The sequence below is a fragment of the Rhinoderma darwinii genome, chromosome 2, assembly GCF_050947455.1.
Source record: "Rhinoderma darwinii isolate aRhiDar2 chromosome 2, aRhiDar2.hap1, whole genome shotgun sequence".
NCBI lineage: Eukaryota > Metazoa > Chordata > Amphibia > Anura > Rhinodermatidae > Rhinoderma > Rhinoderma darwinii.
In genome coordinates, this window is record NC_134688.1 from 294252996 (window position 1) to 294279256 (window position 26261).

A 26261-nucleotide genomic window follows, 5' to 3' on the forward strand; every position below is an offset into this window, starting at 1 on the left:
CCCTGTACATAGTGCCACACACAGCCCCCTGTACATAGTGCCACACACAGCCCCTGTGGATATTACACCCCCCCCCATAGATAGCGCCACACACAGCCCCTATACATAGTGCCACACACAGCCCCTGTACATAGTGTCACACACAGCCCCTGTACATAGTGCCACACACAGCCCCTGTGGATCTTACACCCCCCCCATAGATAGCACCACACACAGCCCCCTGTACATAGCGCCACACACAGCCCCTGTAGATATTAAACTCCCCAATAGATAGCGCCACACACAGCCCCCTGTACATAGTGCCACACACAGTCCCCTGTAGATATTACACCCCCCCGATAGATAGCACCACACACATCCCCCTGTACATAGTGCCACACACAGCCCCCTGTACATAGTGCCACACACAGCCCCCTGTACATAGTGCCACACACAGCCCCCTGTACATAGTGCCACAAAAAGCCCCCTGTACATAGTGCCACACACAGCCCCTGTGGATATTACACCCCCCCCATACATAGCGCCACACACAGCCCCCTGTAGATATCACACATCCCCCCCATAGAGAGCGTTACACACAGCCCCCTATAGATACAAATGAATATCCACCCCAAACGGAAATCTTTAGCAAAGTTTCCATCACCATTGAGATCAGGAGGATTTCCTCTAATAAACATGTCAGGAGAGGTGACAGATTCTCTATAAATCTAGTGACTCACATGTGACGATGTCTCAGATTCTAGTAGTTTTTTTCCTCTTTTCTTCTCCATCCGGTCCAGAGCTCATGACGACATCTCCCGGCCATGGCTGATTTCTGCAGAATTTGCCACTCAGATGTCTTCGACGCCTCACTTTTCCAACATTTCCACACCTATAAATGAAAATAAAGTTATCATGGTGCCACATACTGTGCCCCTAAATATAATAGCACAAAAGACTGCGCGCCTGAATATAATAATGCCACACACTGTAAAACACCACATACACACAGCCCCCTGTACATAGTGCCACACACAGCCCCCTGTACATAGTGCCACACACAGCCCCTGTGGATATTACACCCCCCCCATAGATAGCGCCACACACAGCCCCTATACATAGTGCCACACACAGCCCCTGTACATATTGTCACACACAGCCCCTGTACATAGTGCCACACACAGCCCCTGTGGATATTACACCCCCCCATAGATAGCACCACACACAGCCCCCTGTACATAGCGCCACACACAGCCCCTGTAGATATTAAACTCCCCAATAGATAGCGCCACACACAGCCCCCTGTACATAGTGCCACACACAGTCCCCTGTAGATATTACACCCCCCCGATAGATAGCACCACACACATCCCCCTGTACATAGTGCCACACACAGCCCCCTGTACATAGTGCCACACACAGCCCCCTGTACATAGTGCCACACACAGCCCCCTGTACATAGTGCCACAAAAAGCCCCCTGTACATAGTGCCACACACAGCCCCTGTGGATATTACACCCCCCCCATACATAGCGCCACACACAGCCCCCTGTAGATATCACACATCCCCCCCATAGAGAGCGTTACACACAGCCCCCTATAGATACAAATGAATATCCACCCCAAACGGAAATCTTTAGCAAAGTTTCCATCACCATTGAGATCAGGAGGATTTCCTCTAATAAACATGTCAGGAGAGGTGACAGATTCTCTATAAATCTAGTGACTCACATGTGACGATGTCTCAGATTCTAGTAGTTTTTTTCCTCTTTTCTTCTCCATCCGGTCCAGAGCTCATGACGACATCTCCCGGCCATGACTGATTTCTGCAGAATTTGCCACTCAGATGTCTTCGACTCCTCACTTTTCCAACATTTCCACACCTATAAATGAAAATAAAGTTATCATGGTGCCACATACTGTGCCCCTAAATATAATAGCACAAAAGACTGTGCACCTGAATATAATAATACCACACACTGTAAAACACCACATACACACAGCCCCCTGTACATAGTGCCACACACAGCCCCCTGTACATAATGCCACACACAGCCCCCTGTACATAGTGCCACACACAGCCCCCTGTACATAGTAGCACACACATCCCCCTGTACATAGTGTCACGAACAACCCCCTGTACATAGTGCCACACACAGCCACTGTGGATATTACACCCCCCATACATAGTGCCACACACAGCCCCCTGTAGATATCACACATCCCCCCCATAGAGAGCGTTACACACAGCCCCCTATAGATACAAATGAATATCCCCCCCAAACGGAAATCTTTAGCAAAGTATCCATCACCATTGAGATCAATGGTGATGCAAACGGTAGCTAAGGTTTCCGTTTGCCTTTCCGTTGAGGGGTTAACCAGACGGAAACCTTCAACGGAAGGGCGGTGGTGATCTGAACAGGGCCATAGATACAGGGCCCATGTGCATGTGAGATACTGTTTGTTGGACCCTGTATCTAAGCCTAATGTAGGCTTAGATACAGGGTCCAGCAGACAGTATTCTTATGCAGTGTAAGCTGGGCCCTTTATCTAAGCCTAACACACTTTAGGCTTAGATACAGGCTTTAAAGGTTTGAACATTGATGGCCTACCTTCAGTATAGACCATCAATAGCTGATGGGTTGGGGTCAGACACCCGGGACCCCCGCCAATTAGCTGTTTTGAAGGGGTTGCAGCCGCTCATACGAGTGCAGCTTCCCCTTCATTTCCCTGACATGCTCACACTGTGAATCACTGACACGTCCGTGTCAGCGATTCAGTGTGAGAAAGTGACCGGAATGAAGGGGAAGTAGCGCTCGTACGAGCGGCTGCAACCCCTTCAAAACTGCTGATTTGCGGGGGTCCCGGGTGTCTGACCCCAACCCATCAGCAAAACAATAAAACTAAACTTACCTCCTCTTCGGCCGCAGGTCCTCACTGCATCAACTGTCGGGACGCTGTGCGCGGCGCATAGCATCGTGACGTTATGCGCTGCGCACAGAGCAGTGACGTCACAACATCCGATGCGCTCCAGGAAGAGGAGGGGTAAGTACTGTCAGTTACTATAGTAACAGGGGCCCGTGTAGTTTATTACATAGGCCCCAGTTACTATAGTAACTTTTCATTGATGTGTGAATGTGGCTGCCGCTAGCACCGGGGGGGCCCCCTCCAGTGCTAGCAACGCCACACCGGGCATGAGGGGGGCCGTTCGATCATGGGTGGTTCGGACGGCCATGGGTCCCCCGGGAGCCTTGGGCCCTGGGCGGCCGCCCGAACTGCCCTAATGATAATCCGCCACTGTTCACAGCAGGTGACACCGTGGATGCAGCGGAAGATACGACTTGACTGTATCAGCAGGTGACACCGTGGATGCAGCGGAAGACACGACTTGACTGTATCAGCAGGTGACACCGTGAATGCAGCGGAAGACACGACTTAACTTTACTTTCACTGTAGATACGATAGCACGGGATACAGGGTACAGGCAGCAGGAACGGGTAACACTGGGAACTGGAAAACACTGGGAGACCATTTTCAAGACAAACTTAGGTAAACGACAACGCCCAGGCAAGGAACCAGTGGGCAGTACCCCTTATTATAGTCCAGCAGCCATTTGGGCTAATAATTGATGGGTGACAGCTGGACACGTACTGGCCCTTTAAGGCTGTGCACGCGCGGGCGCGCGCGCCCTGCGGGAACCAGTCTGAGGACCCGGAAGTGAGTGCCGGAGTCTTCCTGGAGGGAGCTGACGCCGTGAAGAGAGATGTCCATGGCCGGGGCCGTCAAGGGGTAAGTCTGAACGACGACCCCCGGCCATAGACGTTACAGTGCACTATGGCAAACCATAAAGCGGTAGAAGTGGTAGATAGAACCTTGCGAGATATCAGACAAAATGACCGGCACATGGGTGGGATGACATTGCTTTTCTGTCGTGATTTTAGGCAGACTTTGCCAGTCATATCACTAGGGACGAGGCCAGACGAAATTAGAGCCTGCCTAAAGAGCTCACGTCTGTGGCGCCAGGGGCGTAGCTAAAGGCTCATGGGCCCCGATGCAAAAGTTCTTATTGGGCCCCCCCCCCCCCCCGCAAACTTCTCATGGCCGACGGTCCGCAGCTTTCAGCTGCATCGCTGGGTCTCCTAAGTGACCCAACAATGCAGCACTAGCAGCCGGGGCGTCACTAAGGGCTTAAAATGTCAGGGGAAATAGCACCAATACATATGTGTCTGCCCAAAAAAATGTGTGTATAGGAGACCGCATATCTATAGCACTACGACCCTATAAACTATGGATAGGATTAGATACAGTGGCTCAGTAGACAGTATCACACATGATAGGATTAAATACAATGACTCAGCAGACAGTATCACACATGATAGGATTAGATACAGGGCCCAGCAGACAGTATCACACATGATTGGATTAGATACAGGGCTCAGCTCGCTGACATTGCAGCTCCAGCGCTGGACCCAGGAAAGGTAAGAATAATAATTTTGCTTCTTTATGTGTTACTGATTATTTTTGTGTGTTTGTATTTTTTTACAGGTTCGGTTGTTGGACTTCGGATACGAGGACTTCAATGACGGCGTTTTTTATTCTCAATAAAATGGTTAATGAGGGTTGTGTTTTTTTATTTCAATAAAATATTTTTTCTATGTGCTTGTATCTTTTTAAACTTTATTATCACTGCCTTAGTAATGGCCGCTGGCTGATTGACAACCTCCATTACTAAGGCGAGGCTTAATGTTAGCAGGTGCAGAGGCCAACACTAACCCCCATTATTACCCCGGTACCCACCGCCACCAGGGGTACTGGGAAGAGCCGAGTACGAACCAGTACCCGACCATCTGTAGTGACGGGCAGGCACCGGGGTGGCCGCAGGCTGGTAGTATTAGGCTGGGGAAGGCCAAAAACAGTGGCCCTTCCCACCCTGGTAATGCTGCCTGCTGCTGCTGCTGTGTTGTATCTGGCTGGTTATGAAAATTGGGGGGGGGCCCCACATCGTTCTTTCCAATTACTATTTTATTTTTATTTTTTAAATGACGTGAGTTCCCCCCCATTTTTCATAACCAGCCAGATACAATAAAGCAGCAGCAGCCTAGCATTACCAGGGTGGGAAGGGCCACTGTTTTTGGCCTTTCCCCTCCTGATACTACCACCCCAGTGGCCGACCATCACTACAGATGGTCAAGTACTGGATCGTACCCGGCTCTTCCCAGCACCCCTGGTGACGGTGGGTACCGGGGTAATAAAGGGGGTTAGTGTTCACCTCTGCACCGGCTAACACTAAGCCCCGCCTTAGCAATGGATGCTGTCAATCAGCCGGCGGCCATTACTAAGGCGGTAGTAATATAGTTTAAAAAAAACCACAAAGACATAGAAAAAATATTTTATTGAAATTAAAAAAAAACCCACACAGCCCTCATTAACCATTTTATTGATAATATAAAAAGCCGTCATCGAAGTAGTCCTGGAATCCGACGTAGTCCAACGACCAAACCTGTAAGAAAACACACAAAAAACTATTAGTAACACATGTTTTAGGCTTAGATACAGGGCCCATGTGTGATACTGTCTGTGGGACCCTGTATCTAAGCCTACCACAAGGTAGGCTTAGATACAGGGTCCAGCAGACAGTAATCTTATACAGTATAAGATTACTGTGTGCTGGGGCCCTGTATCTAAACCGACAGTGTGGTAGGCTTAGATACAGGGTCCCACAGACAGGATCACACATTGGCCATGTATCTAAGCCTACCATGTGATTGTCTTAGATACAGGGCCCAGCAGACAGGATCACACAATCTGTGATCCTGTCTCATGGGCCCTCTAGGCCTGCTACATCGTAGGCTTAAAGGGGTTGTGCAGTCCCTAAACATTGATGGCCTGTCCTCAGGATAGGCCATCAATAGCTGATGTGTCTGGGTCCGACTCCCGCGGCTGAAGAGGAAGGTAAGATTAGTTGCCCTGACTGGCGGGGTCCGACTCCCGGGACCCGCCAATCAGCTGTTTTGAAGGGGCCGCAGTACTCGTACGAGAGCTGCTTCCCCTTCATTTCACTACTCGCTCACACTGTGAATCGCCGACACCGATTCACAGTGTGACCGTAATGAAGGGGAGCAGCTCTCGTACGAGTGCTGCGGCCCCTTCAAAACAGCTGATTGGCGGGTCCCGGGAGTCGGACCCCGCCAGTCAGGGCAACTAATCTTACCTTCCTCTTCAGCCGCAGCGGAAGTTCTGTCCTCTCGATGTTGTGAGCGGCGCATAGCGCTGTGACGTCAGGACCTCCGCTGCGATCCGGAACCAGGAAGGTAAGGTCAGTCTGTTACTATAGTAACAGGGGCCCGCGGCCCGAGTTACTATAGTAACTTTTTGTTGATGTGGTGCGGGGGGCTGTGGGCCCCCCTGGCTTCGGGGCCCGGTCGCAATTGCGACCGCTGCGACCCTTATAGCTACGCCAGTGTAGATATGAGATAAATAGATAGATGATATGAGATAGATATGAGCTAGATATGGGATAGATAGATAGATAGATAGATAGATAGATAGATAGATAGATAGATAGATAGATAGATAGATAGATAGATAGATAGATAGATAGATAGATAGATAGATAGATACTTTGTCTGTTATGCTAAACTGTCAGCCCTGAGGTGTGACTGCTCAGCATGACAGACATACACACACACAGTGAAAGGGTTAAGAGCTGGATTACTAGTTGCTACTTACATCTGCTGTGGGGTCAGAGAGCAGCTCGTACTGCAGGGGAGCAGCAGACATGCACACCATCTTCTTGCTGTAGCCATTCCTTTCCCTCTGAACAGATCACGAGGAAGAGGGAAACAGCAAGAAATGAGCTGATTGGGTGGACAGTACAGTGGGCGGGCCTGGGTCTCGTAAGATGAGTGGATTCATCTTTCATTCATTTTCCACCTTCTTGTTCCCCCTCCACGCAATGACTCTCTGACAGCTGAGCTGCCACCAATGCTTTAAGCTACATTACTGGGTCTCTTTTGTACCACAGCAGGGACCCAGCAATGTAGAGCAATCATTGCAGCGCTAGTGTGGTGAGGGGGGCCTGCGGGCCCCCCTAGCTACGGGGCCCGGTCGCAGTTGCGACCGCTGCGACCCCTATAGCTACGCCACTGTGTGGCGCAACGTTATTCTGATGCATTTAACAATAAATATGCGGGCGCGAACAGGAGGCAACCCAAATGCACAAGAGTTTTCCGATTTATTACTAAAAATTGGTAACGGCACGTATCCGCACTAAGAAGGCAAAGTTATTTTGCCTGATAATTTATGTTGTACTGTTCCATCACTGCAAGACCTCATTTCTTCTGTGTATGGTGACCCAACACAAATAACAAATCAGGAAAATTCTTGGCTATGCGAAAGAGCTATGTTGACCCCTCGCAACGACCAGGCAGCAGCTATAAACTCTGAAATATTGATGTGTGTTCATGGGGAAAGTGCAGAATATATCTCTATCAACAGCGTCATTAAACCAGAAGACGCTACCAACTATCCGGTGGAATTTTTAAATTTCCTAAGCACACCCGGTCTTCCGTCACACAAAATTAATGTAAAAGTCGGCGTCCCCATAATTCTCCTTAGAAATGTATGCCCACCAAAACTATGTAACCCCACCCGACTAAAAATCACAAATCTACAACAAAAAGGGATAGAAGCTGAGATTTTAACAGAATGCAGCGCAGGTGATAGCGTTTTTGAATCCCCCTCATTTCTAATAATTTTCCCTTCAGTTTTAAACGTGTACAGTTTCCTGTCAGCTTATGTTTTGTTATGGCCATCAACAAAGCGCAGCGCATTTCGGGCGTGGAATTCAGTATCAGCTGCTTTGCGCACTGCCAGCTCTATGTGGCTCTCCCCCGTGTTAGCAACTCCACCAATCTTTATGCACACATCCCTGGTGGTTCTACTGCTAACATTGTTTACAGGGAAGCGTTGTCGTAGTGAACCTGACTACTGAAAGAAAACAATTTTTAATTGAAGTTTGTTTATTACCTTTGTTTTTTTTTCTCTTTTTCGCTGCAAAATTGCACTGCACTAATTGGCAGCCCTTCTCTCTATCAGTGCAGAATAGAGAGAAGGGACAGCCCTTTCCGCAGAAAAAGTAAAAGAAATTCATACTTACCCGCCCGTTGTCTTGGTGACGCGTCCCTCTCTTGACATCCAGTCCGACCTCCCTGGATGACGCGGCAGTCCATGTGACCGCTGCAGCCTGTGATTGGCCTGTGATTGGCTGCAGCGGTCACATGGCCTGAAACGTCATCCCTGGAGGCCGGACTGGAGGAAGAAGCGGGGAGTTCTGGGTAAGTATGAACTTCTATTTTTTTTACAGGTTGATCTATATTGTGATCAGTAGTCACTGTTCAGGGTGCTGAAAGAGTTACTGCCGATCAGTTAACTCTTTCAGCACCCTGGACAGTGACTATCCCCTGACGTCGCCTAGCAACGCTCCCGTAATTACGGGTGCACACGCGTAGTCACCCGTAATTACGAGAGCCCAATAGACTTCTATGGGCCTGCCCGTGCCGTTATTACGGCCTGAAATAGGACATGTTCTATATGTTTTAACGGCATGGGCACCTTCCCGTAAGCATACGGGGAGGTACCCGTGGCCAATAGAAGTCTATGGGCCCGTAATTACCGGCCGTGATTACGGCCCGTAATTACGGGCGTTTTTACGTTCGTGTGAATGGGGCCTTAGCCTAGATATAGCTCCACAGCTGTTGGCATTATTAGAGCTTGGTACCAAGGTCAAAACCATATCACTGACCGTTAAAGGGGTTGTTCCAAGATTAAAAGTTATCTACTAACCACAGGATAGGTGATAACATGCTCATCAGTGGGGGTCTGACCGCTGGGAACCCCACCAATCACAAGGAATGGGGGTCCCGTACCTCTGAATGAATAGAGCAGCAGATCACGCTTGCGCTCTACTGCTCCTTTCATTCTCTATAGCATTGCCGGAGACAGCCGAGTGCTGTACTCAACTATCTCCAGCATTCCCATAGACAGTGAATGGAGCGGCGGTGCACATGAGTTCTCGTGATCGGTGGGGTCCGAGCGGTCAGACCCCCACCGATCAGTATGTTATTACCCATCCTGTGTTTAGGGGATAGCATTTACACTTGGACAACCCATTTAATTCTAGCCTATTGTTGCGGCCAGGTTCCTACGATACCCAAAAAAAGGACCAACCATGCAGCACAATTCACTAATAATAAATCCCGTTCCTACCAGTTTGTTTAGTGTCTAAGTATTTAGCTGGCCCCAGGAGTTTGGTGCTTCTAACTAGCCCAGTGGTTGATTTTCTGGATTACGTCAGCGGAAGGGGAACCAGACAATAAAGAGTTTGAAGATTTCTATGGGTAACAGCAGTAAAAGTCTATAACACATACCAGAATAATGACATAGCAGAGGCAAGCGGTTAAGGATTAGGTATCGGGGCTGTAGCACAATTGGGCATGTTTTACCGAAATGGACCCCAAGGTCCGCCATCTTTGTACTCCTGTGAAGTTTTAAAAGAAAAAAAATAACTTTTCTCATTTTCCCTCAAGCATAATGTAAAATTAATAACAAATTAACATAACTGGTATCGACGCGTCCTTAAAAGTCTGAACTATTACAATATATCATTATTTAGTCCGCACGGTGAACGCTGTAAAAAAATTAAATTAAAAACGTCAGAATTACTGTTTTGTGGTCACTTCATCTCCCACAAAACAATGAAATAAAAAGTGATCACAAAGTCTCATGTACCCCAAAATGATACCAATATAAACTACAGCTCGATCCACGAAAAGTAAGCCCTCATACCGCTAAATCAACAAAAAAATAAAAAAGATATGGCTCTCAGAATATGGCGACAAAACTCAAATTTTATTTTTAACCATTAGTTTTTTCCTTGTAAGGCTGGATTCACACGAGCGTGGTGTTTTTGCGCACGCAAAAACGCGGTGTTTTGCGTGCGCAAAAACCACTTACCAGCTCCGTGTGGCAGTAGCATATGATGCGCGGCTGCGTGCTTTTTGCGCAGCCGCCATCATTATGACACTCCATTTGAATGTTTGTAAACAGAAAAGCACGTGGTGCTTTTCTGTTTACATTCATCCTTTTGACAGCTGTTGCGCGAATCACGCAGATCGCACGGAAGTGCTTCCGTGCGGCATGCAGGGTTTTCACGCACCCATTGACTTCAATGGGTGCGTGATTCGCGCAAAACGCTGAAAGAACGGACATGTCTTGACTTTTTTTCAGCGGACTCACGCTGAGTAATAACCACGCACATGTCCGCACGGCCCCATAGACGAATATAGGTCCGTGCAACGCGCGTGCAAATCACGCGCGTTGCACGGACGTTTTTCCTGTTCATCTGAATAAAGCCTAAAAGTAGTAAAACATAAAAAAAACTATATAAATTTGGTATCTGTAATCGTATTGATCCGCAGGATAAAGTTAACATGCCGTTTCTACCGCACGATGAACACCGCAAAAACAAAACTACCCAAAAGATTGAGGATTCGCTGTTTTTTTTCTTATTCCAGCCCACAAATATAATAGAGCTGCTATAATAGAGCAGTGAAATTACGGAACTTTTTCATTTGAACACTACAATGTGCCGATGTAAATGCTGAAAAAAAAAGCTGGAAAGCTGCAGCACAATTAACAACTTTGGATCAGAGTTAAAAATGAGACCAACACCGAATATAATTCTTTTGACGGGTATAGGGAGGGATAGGCATACCACCTAACTGTCCCAGCTTCAGCGGGACAGTCCCGGATTCCGGGCGGTGTCCCGCTGTCTCGGGTGGCCCGGGGTATGTGGACAGTGACACCAGTGTTTCCCTCTAGGAGTGGAATCCCCAGTCTATGCACCGGCTGGGGATTCCGCTCCAAGGGGAAGTCCCAATTGTGCTATCTACAGGGGGAGGGTATCTGTGGTGCTACCAGGGAGGGGGGCTCTGTTGCACTACCTGGGAGGGGGGCTTTTTGGCACTACATGGGAGGGGGGTTGTGTGGCACTACTTGGGAGGGGGCTGTGTGGCACTACCTGGGAGGGGGGCTGTGTGGCACTATCTAAATGGACACTGTGGCACTATATAGGGGCACTATCTACAAGGTCACTGGCACTAGGGGCAGCTAAGGAGGCATTATACTGTATGGGGCAGCTATGGGGGCATTATGCTGTATGGGGAAATTTGTTTGGGCATTATACAGCATGGGGGCATCTGTATGGGTATTATACTGCATGGGGGCATCTGTGTTGGCTTTATACTGAATGGGTGCATCTATGGGGCAGTATACTGTATGGTAGGAGCTATAGGGGCATTATACTGTATGGTGGGAGCTATGGGGCCATTATACTTTATGGTGGCAGCTATGGGGGCATTATACTGTGTGAAGGCAGCTTTTTGGTATTATACTGTGCGGGAGGCACTATGAAAGCATGATACAGTGTGGGCTGAACCAGGTGTGTATGGGCGGGGATTGGGTGGGATTAAAGGGCGTGGCTTAAAATTACAAAAATTGCCACAACGCGCTATGCACGCCGCATCGGTTGTCCCTCTTTGTGATACTTGAAAGTTGGTAGGTATGGGATAGGTAATAATAAATGACTGGTCGAGATTCTGGGATGACTGGCGCTTGTATTGCCTAAGTTGTCCACATACACCGTGTTCCAAATTATTATGCACATTGGATTTAAGTGTCATAAACATTTAATTATTAGTTTTTTCAATTAAACTCATGGATGGTATTGTGTCTTAGGGCTCTTTGGATCATTGTAATCAATCTCAGACACCTGTGATAATTAGTTTGCCAGGTGTGCCCAATCAAAGGAAAACTACCTAAGAAGGACGTTCCACATTATTAAGCAGGCCACAGGTTTCAAGCAATGTGGGAAAGAAAAAGGATCTCTCTGCTGCCGAAAAGCGTGAAATAGTGCAATATCTTGGACAAGGTATGAAAACATTGGATATTTCAAGAAAACTTAAGCGTGATCATCATACTCTGAAAGGATTTGTGGCTGATTTAGAGCACAGACGGGTTCGTTCAGATAAAGGCATAATGAGGAAGGTTTCTGGCAGAGAAATTGATAGGATTAGGAGAGCAGCTGCTAAAATGCCATTGCAAAGCAGCAAACAGGTTGTAATGAAAGGGATAGGGAAACAGACAAGTGAGCCCTAATCTACCCGCCACTCAATCCCTGCCTACTTGCAACGACCCACCCTAGGCGACGGGGTACAACTGGGCGACGGTCCCTACACTCAGTAAGTGCACGACAGACAACCAGACAAGGAAACACAGAACAAAGGGAAACGGGGCAGTTGCCCACGGCAACACCGTGAGCAACAAGAGTAGTAAACGAGCCGAGTCAAACCAGGAGAGTACGAGGTGCCAAACGCAGAGCAGGAGAGTAGTGAACAAGCCGAGTCAAACCAGGAGTGTACGAGGTACCAAACGCAGAGCAGAAGAGTAGTCAGTAAGCCAGGGTCAATACGAAGCAGGGACAAGTAGTTCAAGAAGCTGCAGCAGGGCCAGGAAACCAACAGAGAAGAATCACAAGCAAGGAGGAACAGGAAAGGCAGGTATAAATAGACAGAGAGCTAGCTCCGTCTGGCCAGGCTGTGATAGGCTCTCCCACTCCTAAGCCTGCCATCCTGAGTGGTGGAAGATGGAGTCAGTCTCACAGACATAGAAGCAGGTGCAGACTGATTACCTATGGGCGTGGATACAGAAGCTGTGCCTGGCAGATCCTTAACAGTACCCCCCCCCCTTTTATGAGGGGCCACCGGACCCTTTCTAGATGGACCTGGTTTATTGGGGAAACGAAGGTGGAACCTCCTGACCAATACCCCAGGATGAACATCCCGGGAGGGTACCCAAGTCCTCTCCTCAGGCCCGTATCCTCTCCAATGGACCAGGTACTGGAGGGAGCCTTGTCCACAATCTTGGCCACCTCGAATTCTACCCCATCAGGGGTGAGAACGGGGACAGGAGGTTTCCTTGAGGGAGCCAAGGACGGGGAGCAGCGTTTAAGGAGGGAGGCATGAAACACGTCGTGTACTCAAAAAGATGGGGGCAACTCCAGTCGGAAGGAGACAGGATTGAGGACTTCAATGACCTTGTACGGCCCTATAAACCGGGGAGCAAACTTCTTGGACGGGACTTTAAGGCGCAAGTTCTTTGACGATAGCCACACCAGATCCCCGACCATAAACAAGGGGTTAGCAGAACGTCTTCTATCTGCCTGAGTTTTTTGTATGCTCTGGGACGCCTCTAGGTTCTTATGAACCTGGGCCCAGACTGTGCACAGTTCCCGATGAACGACCTCTACCTCGGGATTGTTGGAACTACCAGGTGAAACGGAGGAGAACCGTGGATTAAACCCAAAATTACAGAAAAAGGGGGAGACCCCTGATGAGTTACTGACCCGGTTATTAAGGGAAAATTCGGCGAGGGGAATGAATGAGACTCAATCATATTAACAGTCAGAGATAAAACACCTTAAATATTGTTCTAGAGACTGATTAGTCCTCTCGGTTTGGCCATTAGTTTCAGGATGGAAGGCAGAGGAGAAGGACAGATCAATCTCCAACTTTTTACAGAAGGCTCTACAAAACAAAGAAGCAAATTGTACCCCTCTGTCAGAAACAATATTGACAGGGACCCCATGGAGACGCAGGATGTGTTTGACAAACAAGGTAGCTAACGTCTTAGCATTGGGTAGTTTTTTGAGGGGCACAAAGTGGCACATCTTACTGAAGCGGTCTACTACAACCCACACCACCGACTTGCCTTGAGATGGAGGCAAATCGGTGATAAAATCCATGGAGATATGGGTCCAAGGTCTCTGGGGAATAGGCAAAGAACGTAGTAAGCCCGCTGGTCGAGACCTGGGAGTCTTGGACCTAGCACAAACCTCACAAGCGGCGACGTAGGCCTTAACATCTTTAGGCAACCCAGGCCACCAATAGTTTCTGGCAATGAGGTGCTTGGTACCCAGGATGCCTGGATGACCAGATAGTGCGGATGATTTTCCCTAAGTACCCTTAGCCGGAATTGCAGGGGAACAAACAGCTTGTTCTCAGGAAGGTTCCCAGGAGCTGAACCTTGATCAGCAGCAATTTCAGAGACTAAATCAGAATCAATAGAGGAAATGATTATACCTGGAGGCAAAATACAAGCAGGATCTTCCTCCGAAGGAGGGCTGGCCATGAAGCTACGCGACAGTGCATCAGCCTTAATATTTTTAGACCCAGCCCTATAGGTAACCAAAAAATTGAATCTGGTAAAAAATAGAGCCCATCGAGCTTGTCTCGGGTTTAGCCTCTGGGCCGATTCTAGGAAAACCAGATTCTTGTGGTCGGTAAGGACCGTTACTTGATGCCTAGCCCCCTCCAGCAAGTGGCGCCACTCTTCAAATGCCCATTTAATGGCTAAGAGTTTGCGGTTGCCAATATCATAGTTACTCTCAGTGGGCGAAAACTTCCTGGAGAAGTAGGCACAGGGACGGAGATGGGTGAGGGACCTGGTACCCTGGGACAAGACAGCCCCCACTCCCACCTCGGACGCGTCAACCTCCACGATAAATGGCTCCATTTGGTTGGGCTGAACCAACACCGGGGCTGAGATAAAGCACTTCTTAAGGGCCTCAAAAGCCTGGACAGCCTTAGGAGGCCAGTGGAGGAGATCAGCACCCTTGCAAGTGAGGTCCGTAAGAGGCTTAGCGATGACCGAGAAGTTAGCAATAAATCTCCTGTAATAATTAGCAAACCCCAAGAAGCACTGTAACGCCTTCAGGGAGGCAGGTTGGACCCATTCCGCCACAGCCTGGACCTTGGCGGGGTCCATGCGGAATTCATGAGGAGTGAGGATTTGACCCAAAAATGGTATCTCCTGCACCCCAAACACACATTTTTCGGTCTTCGCAAACAGTTTGTTTTCCCGAAGGACCTGGAGTACCTTCCTGACATGCTCAATGTGGGAGGACCAGTCCTTGGAAAACACAAGTATGTCATCAAGGTACACTACAAGAAATACCCCTAGGTAATCTCTTAAAATCTCATTTATGAAATTCTGGAAGACCGCGGGAGCATTACACAACCCAAAGGGCATGACAAGGTATACGAAATGACCTTCGGGCGTGTTAAACGCAGTCTTCCACTCATCCCCCTCTTTGATGCGGATAAGGTTATACGCCCCCCGTAGATCAAACTTAGAGAACCATTGCAGAGGCGTAGCTAGGTTCTCCAGCACCCGGGGCAAAGATTCAGTTTGGCGCCCCCCCCCAACATCTCCTTCCCCCTCGCCGTGTTTGTCTTCTCTACCAATCGACGTGTCATTTCTTTTTATGTAACGCGAGCATAAAATTATTTGTACATTTCACAAGCAATATGGTTCTATACACAACAGCAGAATCAAGCTCACTACATATATATAACACCAGCACAAATACAGCTCAATTTAGTGCAACCCCTGCCGTATAGGTGTGTACGGCGTAAAACTACAGCTCCCAGCATGGCCCGAACAATGGTAAGGATATGCTGGGAGATGCCGTTTCACGAAAAATAAATCCTATCATAATCATCTCGCTGCAGATCATACAGTGACTACAGTGCTGATTAGAGGCAGAGTGAACATTTACATTAAGTGACTCACCGGTGACATCTCAGATTATAGTTCTTTCTCTCCATCCGGTCCAGACCTCTATGACGACTTCACCCGGTCACAGCCCATTTCTGCAGTTTGCCGCTCAGATGTCTTCAGCTTCTCACTTTTCCAACATTTCTGCACCTATAAATAAATATAAAGTTATCATTATACCACACACTACGCCCCTAAATATAATAGCGCCAAACACTGCACCTCTAATTATAATAGCACCATACACCGTGTCCCACACACACACTGTGCCCCCTGTAGATAGTGCCTGCCATAGAGCCCCTGTAGATAGTGCCCCCATATAGACCACCCCTGTATATAGTGTCCCACAAATAACTCCCCCTATAGTGCTCTACAGATAGCCCACCCTGTATATAGCCCCCTGTAGATATAGCCCACCCCTGTATACAGAGCTCTACAGATAGCCCAACCATGTATGTAGCCCCCCTGTAAATATAGCCCACCCCTGTACATAGTGCTCCACATATAGTCCACCCCTGTATATAGTGTTTCACAGATAGCCCACCCCTGTATATAGCCCCCCCTTGTACATATAGTCCACCCCTGTATATAGTGCTCCACTAGATAGTCCACGCCTGTATATAGTGCTCCACAGATAGCCCACCCCTGTATATACTATATACAAGGGTGGGCTATCTGTGGAGCACTATATACAAGGTTGGACTATATGTACAAGGGGGCTATATACAGGGGTGGGCTTTCTGTGGAGCACTATATACAGGGGTGGGCTATCTGTGGAGCACTATATACAGGGGTGGGCTATCTGTGGAGCACTATATACAGGGGTGGACTATATGTACAAGGGGGCTATATACAGGGGTGGACTATATGTACAAGGGGGCTATATACAGGGGTGGACTTTCTGTGGAGCACTATAGGGGGAGCTATTTGTGGGATACTATATACAGGGGTGGGCTATATCTACAGGGGGACTATATACAGGGGTGGGCTATATCTACAGGGGGACTATATCTACAGGGGGACTATATACAGGGGTGGGCTATCTACAGGGGGACCATATCTACAGGGGGACCATATCTATAGGGGGACCATATCTACAGGGGGACCATATCTACAGGGGTACCATATCTACAGGGGGACCATATCTACAGGGGGACCATATCTACAGGGCTGGGCTATACACAGGGCTGGGATATACACAGGGCTGGGATATACACAGGGGGGCTATATCTACAGGGGTGGGCTATACACAGGGGGGCTATATCTACAGATGGGGCTATATACAGGGGTGGGCTATACACAGGGGGGCTATATCTAGAGGGGTGGGCTATACACAGGGGGCGATATACTGGGGTGGGCTATCTATGGAGCACCATATACAGGGGTGGGCTATATCTACAGGAGGCTATATACTATATAGCCCACCCCTGTATATGGTGCTCTATAGACAGCCCACTCCAGTATTTAGCCCAGCAGATATAGTCCCCCTGTATATAGCCCAGCCCTGTAGATATAGTCCCCCTGTATATAGCCCAGCCCTGTAGATATAGTCCCCCTGTATATAGCCCAGCCCTGTAGATATAGTCCCCCTGTATATAGCCCAGCCCTGTAGATATAGTCCCCCTGTATATAGCCCAGCCCTGTAGATATAGTCCCCCTGTATATAGCCCAGCCCTGTAGATATAGTCCCCCTGTATATAGCCCAGCCCTGTAGATATAGTCCCCCTGTATATAGCCCAGCCCTGTAGATATAGTCCCCCTGTATATAGCCCAGCCCTGTAGATATAGACCCCCTGTATATAGCCCAGCCCTGTAGATATAGTCCCCCTGTATATAGCCCAGCCCTGTAGATATAGTCCCCCTGTAGATAGACACCCCCGTAGATAAAGTCCCCCTGTATATAGCCCAGCCCTGTAGATATAGTCCCCCTGAATATAGCCCAGCCCTGTAGATATAGTCCCCCTGTAGATAGACACCCCCGTAGATAAAGTCCCCCGTGTAGACAAAGTCCCGTCCCCCCCGCAGATACAGCCACACACTTCTATTACAATTAAAAAAAATAAAAAATAAAAATGTAAACTCACCTTATTCCCGCTCCCACGCCGTCCGGCAGCCATGGAGACCTGCTGTCTTCTGCGCAGGTCTCCAGGGGGTTGAACGTGGCGTCTATGAAAGGCGCTGATTGGCTGGGCAGGATGACTTTCCCTGTCAGTCAGTCAGCGCCTTTCGACGGAAGCGTCACTGGTACAAAAGGTACCAGTCGCTTCATTCGTGGAAAGGCGCTGAATGGCCGGGCACGGAACGTGCCCGGTCATTCATTGCTTCTAATTGTACCTGTGTCCTTGCGACACAGGTACAATTATAGTGCAGGAGGAGGTGGCGCTGGCGCCCCCCTCTGAACTGCGCCCGGGGCACGTGCCCCGCCTGCCCCCCCCCCTAGCTACGCCCCTGACCATTGGGCCCCCTGAACCTGATTAAAGAGATCAGGAATCAAAGGAAGGGGATACTGGTTCCTTACAGTGACCTTATTCAAGTTACGGTAGTCAATGCATGGCCTAAGACCACCATCCTTCTTCCCTACGAAGAAGAAGCCAGCACCTACCGGAGAAGTAGAGGGGCGAACCCTTGGCCAGGCATTCCTGGATATACTCTCTCATGGCTTCACGTTCGGGACAAGAGAGATTAAATATCCTACCCTTAGGGAGCTTAGCTCCTGGTACCAAATCGATAGCGCAATTGTATTCTCTATGAGGAGGTAACACTTCGGAGGCCTCCTTAGAGAAAACATCAGCGAAGTCCTGAACAAACTCAGGTAGCGTGTTCACCTCCTCAGGGGGAGAAATAGAATTAACTGAAAAACATGACGTCAAGCATTCATTACCCCATTTGGTAAGATCCCCAGTATTCCAGTCAAACGTGGGATTATGCAACTGCAACCAGGGAAGGCCTAAAACCAAATCAGACGATAATCCCTGCATCAACAGTACAGAGCACTGCTCCAAATGCATGGAGCCAACAAGGAGTTCAAAAACAGGGGTATGCTGTGTAAAATAACCATTAGCAAGAGGAGTGGAGTCGATACCCACTACCGGGACAGGTTTAGGCAAATCAATCAAAGGCATAGCTAGAGACATAGCAAATTCCACAGACATGATATTAGCAGACGACCCTGAATCCACGAAGGCACTGCCGGTAGCAGACCTACCACCAAAAGAGACCTGAAAGGGAAGCAAAATTTTATTACGTTTCATATTTACGGGAAATACCTGTGCGCCCAAGTGACCTCCCCGATGATCACTTAGGCGCGGAAGTTTTCCGGCTGCTTATTTTTACGCCTAGGACATATGTTCACTTGATGCTTGTCATCCCCACAATAGAAGCAGAGACCATTCTTCCTGCGGAACTCTCTACGTTGTTGGGGGGACACGGAGGCCCCGTTTTGCATAGGTACCTCTGAGTCTTCCGTGGAAGAACGAAGCAACGGAACCTCGGGAGGCATCATGGGGGAGTCAGAGGAGAAAACACATAAACGTTCACGTTGTCGTTCCCTGAGACGTCGGTCAAGTCGTACCGCTAAAGCCATAACCTGGTCTAGGGAGTCAGAAGAGGGATAGCTAACTAGCAGGTCTTTCAGGGCGTTCGACAGACCCAACCTAAACTGGCACCTTAAGGCAGGGTCATTCCACCGAGAAGCTACGCACCACTTCCTAAAGTCAGAGCAATACTCCTCAACAGGTCTCTTACCCTGACGTAAGGTCACCAGCTGACTCTCGGCAAAGGCAGTCCTGTCAGTCTCGTCCTAAATGAGTCCGAGAGCAGAAAAGAAAAGATCAACGGAGGAAAGTTCAGGGGCGTCAGGAGCCAAGGTGAAGGCCCATTCTTGGGGCCCTTCCTGGAGCCGGGACATAATTATACCCACCCGCTGGCTCTCAGAACCTGAGGAGTGGGGCTTTAAACGAAAATAGAGCCTACAACTCTCCCAAAAGGAGAGAAAAGTCTTCCGGTCCCCTGAGAACCGGTCAGGCAACTTGAGGTGGGGTTCAAGAGGTGAGGTGAGGGGCACTACCATGGTAGCATCAGGCTGGTTGACCCTCTGAGCCAGGGCCTGGACTTGTAGGGAGAGACCCTGCATTTGCTGAACCAGGGTCTCAAGGGGGTCCATAGTGGTGTGAGGGACCAGGGTAGAGTAGGTATATGGGCTTGTGATTATGTAATGACAGGGATAGGGAAACAGACAAGTGAGCCCTAATCTACCCGCCACTCAGTCCCTGCCTACTTGCAACGACCCGCCCTAGGCGACGGGGTACAACTGGGTGACGGTCCCTACACTCAGTAAGTGCACAACAGACAACCAGACAAGGAAACACAGAACAAAGGGAAACGGGGCAGTTGCCCACGGCAACACCGTGAGCAACAAGAGTAGTAAACGAGCCGAGTCAAACCAGGAGAGTACAAGGTGCCAAACGCAGAGCAGGAGAGTAGTGAACAAGCCGAGTCAAACCAGGAGTGTACGAGGTACCAAACGCAGAGCAGAAGAGTAGTCAGTAAGCCAGGGTCAATACGAAGCAGGGACAAGTAGTTCAAGAAGCTGCAGCAGGGCCAGGAAACCAACAGAGAAGAATCACAAGCAAGGAGGAACAGGAAAGGCAGGTATAAATAGACAGAGGGCGGGATCTAGCTCCGTCTGGCCAGGCTGTGATAGGCTCTCCCACTCCTAAGCCTGCCATCCTGAGTGGTGGAAGATGGAGTCAGTCTCACAGACATAGAAGCAGGTGCAGACTGATTACCTATGGGCGTGGATACAGAAGCTGTGCCTGGCAGATCCTTAACACAGGTATTTGAAGCCGCTCGTGCCTCTGGAGTCCCGCGAACCTCAACGTGTAGGATCCTCCAGAGGTTTGCAAGTGTGCATAAAGCTATTATTTAGCCACCCCTAAACAATGCTCACAGGCAGAAACGGTTGCAGTGGGCTCAGAAATACATGAAGACCAATTTTCAAACCGTGTTGTTTACTGATGAGTGCCGTACAACCCTGGATGGTCCAGATGGATGGAGTAGTGGATGGTTGGTGAATGGCCACCATGTCCCAACAAGGCTGCGACGTCAGCAAGGAGGTGGCGGAGTTATGTTTTGGGCTGGAATCATGGGGAGAGAGCTGGTAGGCCCCTTTAGGGTCCCTGACGGTGTGAAAATTACCTCTGCAAAGTACATAGAGTTTATGACTGACCACTTTCTTCCGTGGTACAAAAATAAGAACCGTGCCTTCCGTAGCAAAATTATCTTCATGCATGACAATGCACCATCTCATGCTGCAAAGAATACCTCTGTGTCATTGACTGCTATGGGCATAAAAGGAGAGAAACTCATGGTGTGGCCCCATGTTCCCCTGACCTCAACCCTATTGAGAACCATTGGAGCATCCTCAAGCAAAATATCTATGAGGGTGGGAGGCCGTTCACATCAAAACAGAAGCTCTAGGAGGCTATTCTGACATCCTGCAAAGATATTCAAGCAGAAACTGTCCAAATACTCACAAATTCAATGGATGCAAGAATTGTGAAGGTGATATCAAAGAAGGGGTCCTATGTTAACATGTAACTTGGCCTGTTAAGTTTTTTTTTGATTGAAAGAGCTTTTAATTTCTGTAAATATGACCTCCTGATGCTGCAAATTCAACAAATGCCCATTTTAGTTCTCTTTACAACCTTTAAAATGTTTTGATCTCTGTTGTGCATAATAATTTTAAACAGTGCATTTTGTGTTTTTTACTACTAAAAAAAAATCTGTTATCATTAGGATATTTGTTCAATAAAATTAGCATTATACTCCAACGGTTGATGGCTTTGAAGATTATACTGACTGTCATTTGCATCGACTATTTAGGAAAATCAGCGAAAAATAACATTTGCATAATAATTTGGAACGCGATGTACAGGGTCCACCATACATATCTTACTCCACTTCACTATCACCTTCCACTTATGTTTTCACTCATCATCTTTCACCCTTTATGATTTACTTGTTTTTGCATCGGCACAATCAGATAATCTATTGTACTGTCGGTAATATATACTCCTGCTGTATTATTCAGCTAAACATCCTTCTTGTTTGCTCCTCCTTTGGCATATATACGATCTGTGGCTGTGCGCTGATGACAGGGAAACTCTGTATTCAACAGATTTCCCCCGGGGGGGGAGTGGCCCTGACCTCTTCCGACCGCTGTCTATGATTGGAGTAGGATGTGGGGGGCGCGGTCAGTCCTCGCCGCCTCACATCCTCTCTGATGACGTGGTACAGGAAGTGGGGTAGCGCCATCTTGGTACCCCGCATCAGACGCCGACTTTCCATATCCGGTTTATGCTTCCTCCTCCTACATCATCTTATTACACACATGGGCTCTGTACTATATATAGGTGGGCACAAGTAGTTTGACCCTAACCCCGGATGAAGGCAATCGCCGAAACGCGCGTCGGGTTGGGACGTCTAATCCCTGGTTACATCATGTCCACTGGTATGTTGCTTTACCTTTTCTGTCCTGTGTAGCAGTTTTAGCTCTATTGTGCTCACCTCTTGCTGGTCATCCTCTGATTTCAAGCACACTTTGGCATAATTTGGTTCATATTACCTGTGTAACTATGTGTGACTGTTATTGATGTTATATACTTACTTGACAATCACCACAGCTACCGGCACCTGATTTCACTTTTTTGATATTGTGCTGTTGTCATCTGATGTACCTTGCTTGAATTCGTGCTGCTTTTCATTAGATACAGTTTCTTATGCTATTACATGCACTTATTTCCATTACTATAATATATGTATACTGTCCACATGTGGACACAATATCCATACCTGATATTCTTGATTGATTAGACGTCCTTTTTACTGTGTGACTCATCCCCTATTTCCATTTTTATTTGTCTCATGTTTTTATCTCAATAAAGAATTGTTTGTATCTTTCTCTGAATTTGTGCTTTAGTCGATCATATTTGTTTTGGGTTGGTTCTCTGTCAATTTTTGATCGATGCACCAAGTATATCTTGGTTACTACGTAGGATCCAAAAAATATAGTGCATCTAATATGGTTAGCAATGTATGCTTTACAGCTTATTTGGTGATACTTCTTAGCACTACTTTCCCATTGCATCCTGTCTGTTGGTATTTTATCGGTTTTGTACTTATCTTTTCCAGCATTTTCTTTCATATAGATATACATGAGAATACTACTTACCGCATCTTCAGTAGAACTCTGTCGGTGCTGTAATCTTCTAAGTACCTTGACATGCGCACTGGTCTTTGGACCTGTTAGAATCGGCTAAGTCTAGCCTTGGACGTAGAGTGCATGCGCGCTCGGTGTTTCCTGAATGGCCTTATACAAACCCTTCTGATTGGCTATACTGCATGCCAATCTTCCTGCACGGAGGCTTGCAACGATGTAAAAATTTCTAAGTGCCTTGACATGCGCACTTGCCTCCAGACATTCTCGAAATCGGCTGTCCAGCCGTGGACATAGGGCGCATGCGTGCCCGACGTATCTTGAATGGCCCTATACACATCCTCCTGATTGGCTATACTGTATGCCAATCTCCCTGCACGGAGGCTCGCTCTCAAGACAGAGATCTCATTGGGTCTCACACAGGTGATTCCTGTGTGACATACATGCAAATCTTTAAAAGAGGAGAAACCAGAACGCGCGCTTATTAGCCCCATTATTGATCCCCTGAGGACGCTGTGTTGACAGCGAAACATGTCGGGGGGGCTAAGTTACTTTTAAACAGTCATGTCTCTTTGACATTTATAGCATGCTAAATCGTTGAATCCACGTGGGTTCAGCAGTCTGCAGCTGCTGTTCTAATACATTCAGACTCTCTCCACTTTATACTCTATCCTGCAACAGTGCAGGCAGAGTCTATACAGAGCGTGTGCTAACTGACATTGGCTATAATTTTTAACCGTTTGTGTTCATTGTGTGTCCCTCATGGACATCTTAATAGCAAATTAATAAAAGTTATATTTTATTATCACTAATCAGTTAGTAGTTGGGAAATTGGGTTTTAGTGTGCTCCGGCACATTTGTTTCTTTCAATATTAATCATATACCTGCCAACTACTAGGGTCTCTTCAGCAATCTTTTACTCTACATAACCGACCCACAGTATAAAGTGTTATGCGCAAAAGAATCTGTAACGTCTATGGCCACGGCCCGTCGTTCTAACTTACCCCTCGACAGCCGTGGTCCTGTGTCTTCTCTGCAGCGTTGTCCCCCCAGTGAGGCACCGGCATTCACTTCCTAGTATCGAGACTGTCTCCCGGAGGGCGCGCACGCCCGCGCGTGCACGGTCTTAAAGGGCCAGTGCGTGCATAATTGCAGGAGGTCTGCAATCAAGCCCAGAATGCCACTGGACTATAAAAGGGGCTCTGCCCTCTTGCTCTTTGCCTGAGCATTGTTCGTTACCCTAGTTTGTCTTGCAAATGGTCTCCTAGTGTCTTCCAGTTTCCAAGTGTTCCCTGTTCCTGTATCCTTTATTCTGTTTCCCGTGCTATCTAGTTCAAGTACCGTGCTGAAGCTGTTGTCGTGTTGTGCGGCATTCCACGCCTGTTCTGCTACGCCACGCCTGGCGTCTACCTGCCGCCTGGTCCCAGCCGAGCCTGCCTTGCTGCTCTCCGAGTTGCCACAAGTACCCTCTCTGGAATATAGACTCTGTACTACAACTGTTTGGTCAGCTGCCGTCCCGCTACGTGGTACGGTCTAGTGGGTCCACACCATGCATCGTGACAGTACGCTCAGGCCATGGACCCCGCTGGTCAATTCAATACAAGAAGACGGGCTCCTCCTCAGTTTCTTCCAGGTACGAAGGTCTGGTTGTCTTCAAAGAATATCCGGCTGAGGGTGCCGTCCTGCAAATTTGCCCATAGGTTCCTCGGACCCTTCGAAATCCTGCTACAGATTAACCCGGTGTCTTACAAGCTGATGCTGCCCCTACCCTCAAGATACCCAACTCCTTCCATGTCTCCTTGCTGAAGCCCGTGGTCTTGAAACGCTACTCCAGGACTCCTAGTTCCGCAGTGGCCCTGGCGGCTCGTCAGGGACTTTCGAAGTTAGGGAGATTCTGGCCACCAAGAAGGTGGGAGGAAGGATGTTTTATTTGGTGGATTGGAGGGGGTTCGGTCCAGAAGAGAGGTCTTGTGAGCCAGAGGAGAACATCGATGCCCCTGTCCTCGTGAGGAAGTTTCTCTCCCGCTCTGGCCCCAAGAAGAGGGGTCGTAAGAGGGGGGATACTGTAACGTCTATGGCCACAGCCCGTCGTTCTGATTTACCCCTCGATGGCCGTGGCCATGGTCCTGTGTCTTCTCTGCAGCATCGTCCCCCAGTGAGGCGCCGGCACTCACTTCCTGGTATCGAGACTGTCTCCCGGAGGGCGCGCGCGCATGGTCTTAAAAGGAGTCTGCAATCAAGCCCAGAATGCCACTGGACTATAAAAGGGGCTCTGCCCTCTTGCTCTTTGCCTGAGCGTTATTCGTTACCCTAGTTTGTCTTGCAAATGGTCGCCTAGTGTCTTCCAGTTTCCAATTGTTCCCTGTTCCTGTATCCTGTTTCCCGTGCTATCTAGTTCAAGTATCGTGCTGAAGCTGTTGTCGTGTTGTGCGGCATTCCACGCCTGTTCTGCTACACCATGCCTGATGTCTACCTGCCGCCTGGTCCCAGCCGAGCCTGCCTTGCTGCTGTCCGAGTTACCACAGATACCCTCTCTGGAATATAGACTCTGTACTACACCTGTTTGGTCAGCTGCCGTCCCGCTATGCGGTACGGTCCAATCGGTCAATACCCCGCATCGTGACAGTATGCTCAGGCCATGGACCCCGCTGGTCAATTCAAGGGCATGTCACCCTCCCAAGCCATGCAGTCGGACCTGCAGGATCTCTGAGCAAGACAGGATCAACTTCTTGTGGTAGTGGACTCCATGGCACAGCAGCTAGGGGTGCTAGCTGCTTCCCTTCCTGCTTCTATACAAGCTCCTCTGATCGACCCTCCTGCTACACCTTCTGGCAATTTCGGTTCTCGTTCTATGGAGAAGCAAGTACGTGCCAGGGGTTTCTGAACCAATGCTTTATCCATTTTACCCCGCAGGCCTGAGCATTTCCGTTGGACGGAACCAAGATCGCCTTCATCGTGTCTCTACTTGCCGGCAAGGCCCTGGCATGGGCAAACCCTATCTGGGAACGTCAGGGACCTGAGACCCAAGACTTCCAGGGGTTCGTGCAGTTATTCCAGACTGTTTTCGAGGAGCCAGGACGAGTTTCATTGGCAGCCACTGCTATCTTTAAGCTTCACCAGGAGGACACCTCTGTGGGCGAATACACCATCCAGTTCCGGACCCTGGCAGGAGAACTGTCCAGGAACAATGAGACTTTGGTGGCAACCTTTTGGCATGGTCTATCGCCCAAGATCAAGGACGAACTGACTGCTCGAGATCTGCCACCTGCCTTGGACGACCTGATTTTGCTTGCCGCTCTGGGGACATAAGGGAGGGAGAGATCTGAGGGAGAGATCTTATGAGGTTCGTCAGGAGAGACGGCTTCCTAGACTGGCGCCCAACTTCCAGCAA